Raw genomic sequence first — 11801 nt, 5'->3', positions numbered from 1 at the left:
ATGATCATTCAGGTTATTGGAGCCAAGATAAGATATCTACCTGGGAAAGCAAATATCATAGCTGACGCATTATCCCGCAATCCCGCACCATACAGCAAAGAACCATTAATTGGACTAAAAGATATAGAAACATCCGTGCCTATTGTTAAAACCGTATCTAAAACAAGAAAATTCCTTAACCCAAGAGATCGCGAGCATTGAATATCTGGGTCGTGAGCGCAGAACTGTTACAAAACTGAACAAAGCAAGTGTCAACAGTGATAAGCAAAACAATAAACACCAAACAATAAACACTTCGAAACGGAAACAGGGTCAGTGGCTAGGCAAAAACAATAAACACTTTTGAGCAGAAACCCTAAAGCAAAAGTATATTTAAAAAGTATGTGTTATCAGAATAATGTAATCAAATGTAATATTATATAGGTCCGTGACGAGGAAAACCCGAAGAACACAGCAGATGACTAACGACCAGGTAGTAGTAATAATCTCTTTCATACCAATCGTCATAAACTGGTTGCATTCCGTCATCCAGGGTTCCCTCCTATGTCACAGAAAGCCAAATCACTGTTTTACTGGCCTACAATGCTTACAGATAGCACATAACTGATTGTAACACGTGTCATGAAAACAAGGGACACACTAAGACACCTGTCAGTTAAGGGCCTATCCTGTGCCAAATCAATCCTTGAAAGAATATACGTAGAATTATTAACAGAATTACGAGTCTGACAGAGGGAATAAACACTTCTTAGTGTTAATAGTTCCTTGACACGTTATATAGAATTAATAGCACTAAAAACAAATACCGCAATTGAGTGCGTTAGGAATATTTATGAGTGCTAAATCAGTAAATATGGAATTCAACACATAATAATCTGTGACTCGGGTGGTGTAAATCAATAATAATCTCCATAACGCGTTGTGTGAATTCCTTTCCATTAAGAAAACCAATAATATATTTTATCACCCAGAGTCAATCGGTTTGGTAGAATAACTGATAATTAAATAGGAATGTCAATGTCTTACGAGTTACAACTCGTGATATTGGATCCGAACTGGATTATAGCGGTTCTCGCGGTTTTAAATACCTTTATCATTTATATCTTGTATCTATAGAATTGATGCCGCAAGTAGCCTTATACGGTACGCCGCTAGAACACTTTTCCACATATTCAAGCCAACCATTAATTTATCAAATAAATATATAAAAAAATATATAAATAAATAAATATAAAAAAATAAAATAAATATGGATACAAGTGGAGTCAATATAATACACTCAGTAAGAAGTCGGAAGGGTTACAAATTATAATAAAAAAGGAATCACGATAAAATCAATAAGCAAAACGTAACCATAGATAATTAAATATCCAAATATATATGCGTAAAGATTTGAACTCTAACTTAACGCTTTAGTAATGACAAATAAGCTTAAAGTTCAAACACATATCCAAAATCTACTGACATATTGTCTGTCCGGTGATTTATATTCGTAGTCAATGAAAAAAATAAATTAAATAAATAAATAAATAAATAAAATAATAATAATAAATAAATAAAATAAAATAAAAGAGATTTTAAAGTCAGGAAGTCTAGAAGTGAAAATGTTATCTATGAAATAATCCTATATGAATCTTATACAGGGCTAATATATATAGAATTTTGTATGGAAACCTTTTTCATATAGTTTGAATAAGGAATATTTAATTTAACATAATTACAATTATGCAGATTTCCAACATGAAACTAATATATTGTTCAATTTTGGTACTGTTTTTTTTTCAGACATTCTTTTTGTGTGGGTCGAGTATTAAAAGCTAATAAATTTATCCTAAAGTCGTATTTTATTACAGCAAGTAACGTAACTCTTAGCTGGCTGAGAGCAATCTCCTGCCAAGTGACGACGTCATCATTGCCGTATCAGCATTTGTTCCTTTTAACCTCAATAATCTGCTTACACAGGCTTCATCTGTGTGTCGTCTCTGCTTGCAGCAGGTTGCTGGAGAAAGGAATGCTTAGCCCGAACTTCTCATGGGCAAGGCAGACCCGCATTAGGTACAAGTGTCTATCGGTATGCGCAATGCAACTTGCAATCATTTTAAAATTAATAAACAAAATAAGGAAATAGAATTTCTATAACATCAAAATGAATTAATTTTTTCTGAACCTCATAGACATTTAGAAGTATCACGATATGGATATGGATTATTTACTTGCAACATTAGCTTATTACAATCCAGGTAAATCACATTCATGGAAAATGTCACATTTTCTTGAAAAACCCAAAGTTTATATAGTAATTAGTTACATAGTGGGTTTTTTTCGTTGCATCTCCTACTATAATATGTTTTAAAAGTTAACATCAGAGGATGTGCGCGAGAAAATTGGATATGAAACTTTTGTTAGGGCACATAGGATCAGATTTTATCACAACTTAATTTTAGTTAGCATAGAGAAATACAGAATCATGATTAATATTCTCTTTGACTCTTATGTTGCCTGGCAATATTACAAATAGCTCCATTTTCCACTTCTTTGTCTAGTAACTTACTACCAGTAATATCGAATTTTCTTTGAGATTCGTAATGATATCTATTTATTTTTTATAATTATGGATATTTTTACAAGTCATCATAGACCTGGATAGGTTCATTCATTGTTAATGCCATGGATAAAAAAGTTTGTACAGCTGACTCTTTTGAATTCCAAAATATCAGCGAATTCATGTGGGTTAAGTCTGGTCTAAATGGCTCTCTCCCCTCCCCTGTATTTGGATGTCGTCTGAATTTACTTTGTCTTGTGACAAGTATAATTTCACTTGCAGGCTGATTAATGGAACCTGGTTACAGTATCCTGCAGTACGAGAGTTTCACATCGCAACTTCAAAAAAATCGTTCGTCGCAGCGGACGACTACAGTCAAGTAACAACCGCCTACAATGTGAAAGGAATTTCATGGACTTTTTCGACCGACACCGTATCTCGTCGTTAATCTCGACCGACACCGTATCTCGTCGTTAATCTCGTTTTCATGCGGAACGCTCCAGCGGCTGTCGGAATTCGACTACAAAAGGGACATACTTCCGACAATTACGACCCGAAGGATATTCAACTCTACTTTGCTGGCGAAGGACTCGTGCTGGGGATGTTTTTTTATTCATCGCGAACGTAATCGTGTAGCTTAGGATGCAGAGAATAAGTATGAGCGCAAAAATAGAACGTTGGACCCGCCCAGGCAAATTTTCCCCTTGTTTTAACCCTGTGAAATAGGCCGTTTCATTTGGCTATAGGTGGATGTCTGGAACTGTGTAATGGACGAAAAGTGGTTCGAAAGCTAGTTAAAAGTGAAGTAGTATAACCTCGGTCATGTATCCTAATAGATAAAGTATCATGTCCTATATATAATAAATCATCATGTATCCTATATAATTGATCATAAATAACAGAATCTAAATATATCTTTGCGTGTACGCAATAGGAATCTCTTATACTTAAATGATCATAAATAACAGAATCTAAATATATCTTTGCGTGTACGCAATGGTGATCTATTTAAAGTGCACATATATCAATCATAATTATATGAATCCATATACATATGTATAAACACTCAGGTAGCCTATAATCAATCTGTTACCTTTTATCTTACCAATATCTGCAGTTAGTATATGAATTAATGAATCAGATATATAACATTAGCATAAAAATCAACGAATCAATCAGCATAAACATTAATAACTGTTATCATTTCATATATGAAACTTTTTTTATCAGTTAAAATATGATTATCATGTTAATCTTCATTTCTATGCAATTGTCAGAGTACATTAGTATTTTCTGTAGCATATGTGTCTTAATGAAATGAAGTGAAAAAACTGGTATCATTATATATCACGTGATCACTATTATTTCCCAAAAATCTCATTGTTTTTTATTTTATTTATTACTTGAATCAATTCATGTTACACCATGGAATTTTCGTTTTACTTTAATTATATATATATATATTAATAATAGTTGTTCACACCCCTGTATCACCACCCTCCTATAAGTCAAATGCAAGTCAAGTTTGAGTAATATTCAGTGGTTGGTTTTGGTAGCTGACCGAGCTGATGTAAGTGTTTACATAATAAAAATATGGAATGTTAGTCCATATATATAAAAGATTGCTTGCAGGAATGTGATCAGACTAGAGACGCTAAAGATGACGTATACAATAAGTATGTAGGCTAAGTTGACATGCCGTCATCTGTGGTCATTCATTTGTTTTGAAACAGTCCAAGCTCCCTGCTTGAGACAACTACCCCGACCTATGATTCAAACGGCCTACGTTGGATCTGTAGCGTGTCTCATTTGATTGTGTGGTTCGTATGAAACTATGTCATTTGTAAGTCTACTTTCGTCATATGTTCGAACTACTGTCTGTTCCTTCATAACTTGTAACAGAGATGGTAGACAAGCAGAAGAGAGTTAGCTATCGTCATTAGAAGACCTGTACCTCTTTACCTAAGCTTTATCATGTAGAGGAATAGGATTAGCCATCATCATTGGCAGAACAGATCAAGCTATCGTTATTAGAAGACTTGTACAATCATATCTGATCTTCAGCATGTAAAACTTCAAGAATATATCTATTTTTATACTTCGTGTTTTCTACAAGAACCTCACCGAACCAACATGAGTTTAACACATCGTCGTAATAACCAACAAGATAATACCGACTTCGTAAGTGATCTACAAACCCCCAGACACTCCATTGAAGATGGAAGTGCAATACCAACCGACTTAGCGTAAGATTATCGCTAGTCTAACATTACCTCATAGGGCGCCTTATCATACAAGGCACAAGCCCTAATATATATATATAACTTATACAAACACACACACGTGTGTATATATATATATATATATATATATATATATATATATATATATATATATATATATATATAATCTATGTATGTATCTATCTATGTATAATATATATGTATATGTATGTATTTGGCTGACAACATGGAGACGACACAATGATCGTTCCCTTTTAAAACACATGAATGAATAAACTTTGTAAACCACAGTATAAAAAAGCAATTCTTGATGTTGGTGAAATTAAGGTCCCCTATTATAGGAAACATAGCGATAAACATTTCATCAAAATTAAACGCTTAAGGTTTGGTTTCAAAATTTTTTAATTTTCACTTCATACAGAAACATACAGTAGCTTTCATGCAAATGCTCCTGATGCTACACGTGGACAGGGTTCAGATGCGATTGTCTTTTGTAGACAAGATAAAACCTCCAAGTTACCCAGCATTCAGCTTTTGATAACTAACCGACATTTCTACCCTTATTGCAGAAAATTTGAGAAGGGTGGTACCAAAAATGCCATTCATGGCTAGAAAAGAAACTAGGAAGCAAAATAAGGGTTATAAGCAAGAAACATTCACTGGATGTATCTGTTGTGAAGTAGAAAGACAAAGTTGTTAGTGTTGCATCCACCAAAATTAGATGCTGTCGAAAACAAAAAGCCAAAGTTTGGAGTAAATTTGAGATAAAAAAAAAACATACTGATGTTGATTCTGGTTTATAACCATCGTACGGGTGGTGTTGATCACCAAATTTCTGCTTAAAGAATTACATTCCGGAAATTGAAAATTATGGAATAGCATTAGCATTATTGACATCACTAAGCATGGAGTCATTGCTATAATGAAACCTTATGGCATTTGCCGCAAAGCACATAGTTCTGTAAAGGCTTGAATGAGGATTAGCAAGTAACACAGATACAATGTCAACACGAGATCATGAAAGGTGACCAACCAAATTCTAAATGTCGTGACTGATCCAGAAGAACAACATTTCTCTGCAGAATGTATTTTGTTCCATTGCACCCAGTCTGTATGAAAAGTTCCCAAAAGGTTTCTAAATGATATGAGGGAAACTTAGAATTTACAATTTAAGTAGAAAGGAAATAGTGTTTTCAACTAATTCAGCATGTTCAATTTGAAAATTCATTAACTGATTCAAAGTAGTTTGTATCGTTGGGTTTGACATTTTGCTCATTTTCACCTCAAGAAGCAAGAAAAAACTAGCAATTGAAAAATGTATTATGCGTGTACGAATATGAATAAATATGGTCTTAGGGAATAATTTACGTTTTTCAAACAGATAAGAAGAATTACTTTATGAACAAACATTCTGAAAACGGAGAAACATTCATTAACATTAGGTGTTATTTTGTGTTGAGGCTCGGAATTTGTAAATAACTTCTCTACCTCGTCAGTTTACATTCGAGAGTATATACCAAACTATAATATTTAAACCAGTGGTTACAAATTAAGCTTTCTTTCATATATATATCATATATATGATATATATATATATATATATATATATATATATATATATAGTATATATTTATATATATATAGATATATTATATATATATATTATATACATATATATTTATATATACATATAAAACACAATCTCAAGTCTATGAGAGTACTTAATTTGTAGCCACTGATTTGAATATTATAGTTTGGTATATCGCCTCGAATGAAAACTGACGAGGTGGAGAAGTTATTAAATTCCGAGCCGCAACTCAAAATAACATCTAATGTTAATGAAAGTTACTCTGTTTTCAGAATGTTTGATCATAAAGTAAATCCTCTTTGGCTTCAGGATATATTTCACTGCTTTCATTTGACTATTATACATGAATTTATAAAAAAATTGCGCAAATATCTTAACTCCACTGCCCAGCGGCAGGAAATCCTGCCACCCACAAATCTAATGTTAGACATGTAGAATTTTAGTTCTGATGGTAGAACCTTCTTACTTAGACCAAAGTTAAGTATTTCTGAAGAAAAAAAACATAAAGGCTTCATTAGATAATTGTGGGCATTAATGGGTTAACAATAACTCATTTCATTTGTAATGTGAACTCTTATTCGTATACCATTAACATATTGCCTACAGCAATGTATAAAAAATATGAGCATTGGCATACCACGCGCTCGACCATTCCCGTTCGTCGTTAAAAGATAAATAGGCTTCATTGTGCTGTTATCATACCATTTTCATAAAACAGAAGGGTAGGGGGTAAGGGAATACTTTGAGGCAACTGTACATGCCTGTCTGTCCCTGTGATCTAATGGTGGTATTTCGAATCTATACGTCAGTGAACCCTGCATAAAATATCACCTGTGCTCAATATTTGAACGACAGCCAATCGCTGAGAAAATTACCAAGGCATTTGCCGTCTATCATTGTATGTTTTGGGCAGAATTGAAAAGACGGAGAGAGATTTCTAAACATACAAAGCAATCCCATTAACTGCATTCACCTCGATGTAATGCTATCAAAAATGAAATCTTCACACCAACAACAAAGCAAGATAGTTAGTGAAATACAATAATTTAACTAGGGCAACTTTTTATCTTGGAACGTGAACGATTTTAAATTCTCTCTCTCTCTCTCTCTCTCTCTCTCTCTCTCTCTCTCTCTCTCTCTCTTTGTGTGTGTGTGTGTGTAACTTCCCTTGAACGCAGAGCTGAATGCTTGGGCCGAGCATGACATCTGACACTCACTAGGCTGACATGATGCGTGGCCACTCATGGCGCTGACAGGTCCAGTCACACATCCATCAAGGGAGACTTGAGAAATAGACCTTCTTCAGGTGGTAATCTCGGCCTTTGACCAAGACACTTGGAATTAATTTTCTATATTTTCAAAACAAGAGAGAAAATAAAACGCCATTCAAAGCATTATAAGGAATAAAAACATTTTTTAGGATAGACATGAATCCAGAAACCTAGCAAGGCTTCCTTAATACACACACTTTTGCTGAACTACGGAAACAGGTCGGATATGCTCTTCAATCGTGAACTTTCAGTCAAGAATGGCGCTTGCGTTTTAAAATGAGTTTTATATGCACTGAGAACCAATAACATTCGAGTTTCCAAATTTGTGTTCAATCAACCTGAGAGAGAGAGAGAGAGAGAGAGAGAGAGAGAGAGAGAAGGGGGGGAGAGCGGGGGGAGGGAAATGTCTCCTTATTTAGTAATACAGGCTATAACAGACAAGCTGGCTGAACTAGGGGCGACACTTAACTTCTGCCCCAGTAGTCAGGGAAAAACAGCCGGCAATGGAACATGCAACTAATCTCTGAAGGACTTCTTTCATCCCTTTCCAATCAAGAAACATCATCGCGGAGCAGAAATTCATGGAAGTGGTGAGATATTTGCTCAAAATATTCAGTTTCAATAACTGTCCCAATGGAATAAAAGGCAATGTTCCACCTTTCCTCGTGTTCGGGGATTTTAATACCTATTTGCACACAGACATCAGCTGCAATTTTAGTAATGTTTATTTTTCATTCCATTTAAATAGTTGATTTACATATATACTTTGATAACTATCGGAAACATGTCTCTCATTCTTATCCCACAAAGTCTGAAAGCTTTAAGATCCGTTGCCACGAAAAGAGGTAAAAATATCACAAATATCTTACTAATACTTTAGTGGCTTTTGAACGAAGAATAAGGCTGGAGAAACGTTGGTTCGTTCAGGAATTGACTGAAGGATGTCGAATTTTATTAACAGACTTTCTGCCAGGCAGACAGACAGACAGATAATTTATAGTGTTTGGTCAAAAACGTGGGCTCTGAAGACTTACATTTTCACAGAAAGACAATAATAAAAATTCTAACACTAACTAATGTGTGCGTGTATGTATGATTTTTGTAATTAAAATAATGGACTATTTAATAACTTTGTTATTTACATAATGTACCATACATTTTGTCAATAAACTAACTAACTAACTACATATGCCCTAGATAAAAATGCAACCCGTCACATCCATAAGCATATGATACCCTGCGGTGAGTCACATTTCCTAGAAAATCTAACGGGTAGGCATAAGATCCTACCCTTAAGGCAAATGACCAAGAGATGGAAAAGATTCCTTGTTAGTTTTGTGTCTTCAAGACATTGTTTTGATGAATCTTATAAATAAACGTTTCTTTCCATTGTATGTATTGTTTTTAAACCATTTTCTTCTACGTAAAGGAAGTAATGAATGTACACACACACACACACACACACACACACACACACAGAATAATTTTAAAATTCAAACCACTGAGCACGGAGAAACACCAAAACAAATAAAGCGGTCGTGGAATCGCTGTCTACAGGGCGGGATTAATCACGTTCTTTTCACCACCTTATGTTGAGCGCTGTATCAAAAGTGAGGACTAACTAGTTTTCAAAACTTTTTTCCGGGAAATGACACGACTTCTCTCCTATTTAACAAGGACTGCACTATTTCAGATGTCGTATTCCTGTGACGGACAAGGACTGAGATTTCCTGGCCTGAAATATTTAGTTATGTAAATACCTTCATAACAACAAAAGGCTAAAACGTACTTAACCGAATATATTAAAGACTTGAAAAAGTACAAATGAAAATATTCATCGCCTGTATATCACACCTAAGCACCTAAATAATTAGTCGACATTTGGGCACTTTCCCATATTAAGGTGATATAATCTTATCCTTGAAAAGTGATTGCCCTATTAGCTGGCCATTCTTTTCTTCCTCAGAGTTCCCCTCCGTTCTTCTAACGAATAATACTTTATCAAAGCGTCATCTAGCTAAAGACTTCAGAGAGCAATCAATCATTATGTTCCATGAACTTTAAAGTGGAAGATACATCGTTTTATTTTTTATTTTTTGCATTCAACTGGCTATATTAATTTACATTTAATTTATGCTGAGAGAGAGAGAGAGAGAGAGAGAGAGAGAGGAGGAGAGAGAGAGAGAGAGAGAGAGGAGAGAGCGAGGGAGAGAGAGAGAGAGAGAGAAGTATATAAACATCAAAAGGGAAACGGTTGTGATGATGGTGTGATCACGCTAATCCTAGTTTTGGAATTATTTTATATTACAGGGAAATGCTAAATTTTTCTATTTATTTTTTTTTAATTCGTGTGAATTTCAGATCAGCCATACCCCTACCTATTGTGCGGATAAACACTAGAAAGTATTCACTTTATTTTCTAAAATAAAAGCGAAATTTTACCCGTGAAGCTTGAATCTTGTGCCCCATACCTAAATGGCATTTAAACAAATAGCATTCATCTGAACCTTTTTCGCACAGGGGGAACGTTCTATAACTTCAAAAATTTAAGTAAGGAACACTATGAAACAAATAACCCCAAAAATACTTGTTCATTCTCTCGCTCACCAAAGTCGAGCGCCATAATCTCATTTTTTTTTTTTTCGAAACATCGATTTCCTGGGTGACATGAAAGAAAGATTGGAAGCAAAGACCTCCTGACGGGAAGCAGAACTTGTTTTGAAATTGTAGCGAAATGGGAAAAAAATATATTTTTCCTCAGTGGATCATATACACAATAGTGCATATCATTCACAAACACACACACAAATATATATGCATATATGTCTCTGTGTGTGTAAACATTAAGTTTTACAACATAATACGGCTCCTAAATTGACTTGACGCAAAAAGCGAGACGAGTTCTCACTTCATAAATGGATGAATCCATTTATGAAGTGAGAAAAAGCAAAGCAAATACTGGAAACTATTTCCAGAAGAAACATTTCGAGGGCGAGACTTTGCCAACAGAAATTTTACCGAAAGACAAAACACTTTTAAGATAAGCTGTTTGCTAATGGCAAATTTTCTTCTCTGGAATTGGCTGAATTACTTTTCAGCTTATGGACAAATATCACACACAACTTGAAAGCTCCTCTGCAGGAAAAATTCATGATTCTGAACATTTGATTTCAGAGCAAAAACACCGATTCAATCTACAAGCCACGAGAGAGAGAGAGGCGTACCGTGACTATAATTTAAAACTTAAAAGTTGTAAATGGTAGAAAAAATAAGATAACTGATATGGAAAATTGCGTAACAAAAATAGTATACTTTAAGGACCGATAGAACAGCCAGCAAGTGGCGATAAGTCCTTGGGCTACACAAGCCAATTTCTGGTCCCAAAAAGAACTTGCCTCCGAGGAGAAAATTATAAAAACGAAAGAGAGAGAGAGAGAGAGAGAGAGAGAGAGAGAGAGAGAGAGAGAAAGGATTTGGCGTGATCGTAAACAATAAAGCCAGTTACTTTGCTGTTTTTCAGAACCTGTAAATACCTGCAAGCCCCCACCCACGATCACTTACACGTTCTCTTATCCTTTGGGTAAGGATGTACCAGGTCTTACTAAGTCTTAGCGACGATGAATTTGATGTAAGGAAGACCCACTTCCATCGCTATTGCACGAATACGCAAAGTCGATAACAACGACCTTCATGACGAGAAAAAATAGATTCATTACCTCTCAGAATGTTATGAATACGAAAAAGTTCACTCTTGCAATTATTTTTTTTTTCATAAAAAATCCCTAATATTATATAATTATATTATATAACACGTGTAATATTATATAACTGTTTACTTCCAAGTTTAGTAACTCCCGCATAAAATAAATGAGAATATTCGCAGAATAATACCAAACCGTGACGTCACGGAACGTCGCCCACCATGTTCTTTGGAAGTTTGAAATTCAAGTCAATGGCCCCCGTGGGCCTGTTCCATATGAATAAGGTTCATCTTCCGAAACATAATAATAACAATAATAATAATAATAATAATAATAATAATAAATAATAATAATAAAACACCATTTATTTGTAACATTTTCTTTTCAGAATGCACAAAACTCTTCCCTATAAACTAACACAAAAGAGAGAGAGAGAGAGAGAGAGAACCTGATTAC

This window comes from Macrobrachium nipponense, chromosome 3 (genome assembly GCF_015104395.2).
Source record: "Macrobrachium nipponense isolate FS-2020 chromosome 3, ASM1510439v2, whole genome shotgun sequence".
NCBI lineage: Eukaryota > Metazoa > Arthropoda > Malacostraca > Decapoda > Palaemonidae > Macrobrachium > Macrobrachium nipponense.
Note: the sequence above shows the minus strand (reverse complement) of the source record.